The sequence below is a fragment of the Typopeltis vanoorti genome, chromosome 6 (assembly GCF_054136105.1).
Source record: "Typopeltis vanoorti isolate ZY-2024b chromosome 6, IOZ_Tvanoo_1.0, whole genome shotgun sequence".
Classification (NCBI taxonomy): Eukaryota; Metazoa; Arthropoda; class Arachnida; order Uropygi; family Thelyphonidae; genus Typopeltis; species Typopeltis vanoorti.
The window spans coordinates 111,509,903-111,511,012 of NC_143554.1; the positions used below are offsets into that span (position 1 = coordinate 111,509,903).

The following is a 1,110-nucleotide window of genomic DNA, read 5'->3' on the forward strand; positions in this document are numbered from 1 at the left end:
AAATATGTTTTCAGCTCCTACATAATCCATGATTGCTCTCGCTATCGACCTTGCCGGTGTTGAAGCATCCACCTCAAAGCCGAGGGTTCGGACGCGAGGACCGACAGATGTCATCGTCGGAAGATTTCCTGGAGGGGCGACCTATAAAGTCCTTGTCGCTTTATCTCGTGTGTTACTTTCATCCCAGTCTGAGGTTTAAAGTGTCTGTACTTAGATAGTTCGATATTTCGTGCCCCTATTGGATCCGTATCTGATATCAACTGGAAAGAACAAACGCTACACTCTCACTTAGCTCGAAAACTTTGTAAGAACCGATACTATACTTTGATCTTAGCCAAAAGGCCGAGAAGCAATAATGTTCCCCAGGGCTCTGTCTTAAATGTAACCCTTTTTGTTATTAAAATTAACTCAATCATTGAACAGCTTTCTCCCACTGTAGACAATGCTCTATATGTTGATGACTTCACAATTTACTATCACTCTGTAACATGAGGGTAATTGAAAGACAACTTCAGCAAGCAATTGATAATGTCTTTCTGTGGGCTCTTAATAATAGGTTTAAGTTTTCAACAGAAAAAAGTGTCTATGTACACTTCTGTCAAAAACGCTTGAATGGGACATACTGTTATTCCAGTACCAAGACAGAAACCATGATAAATTATGATCTTTCCATCGCTAACATGAAAGATCTAAAGTGACCTTATAGTCCTTATAAGGACTGGCTTAAAGGGGTGAAGCAAGAATGCTTTTCATATTCCCCGTTATCTGTAGCGGACAGTGTAGGGATAAGGTTATTGAGCTATTATTAAAGCTCTGATCATGGCAGGAGGGTAACAGCAATAGCCGAGCCTCAGTTAGAGCTTCATTAGCTACAGCATTGCTATCCATTACCCTCCAAGGGTATTGGATTGAATGAATCAATCACCGTATGTGTAAGTAAAGGTGATATCTCAAAAATATCGGACGATCTCTAGGCCACTCATTCGTGGGCGAAAGACCGTCCAAATCTCAGCGTTGGTTCTACTCAGTGAAACTCGAGTACCGAGCAGAACCACTCATATTCCGAAGAAAATAATTCACCGACAAGTACCCCTCAGCGGGCCGTGCCGG

The 1,110-nt window shown here is 41.9% G+C and overlaps 1 pseudogene; it reads right to left on the minus strand.

The window, feature by feature from the left end:
* Nucleotides 1-237: 237 nt before the first annotated feature.
* Nucleotides 238-354, minus strand: LOC150105810 (U2 spliceosomal RNA; annotated as a pseudogene).
* Nucleotides 355-1,110: the final 756 nt, after the last annotated feature.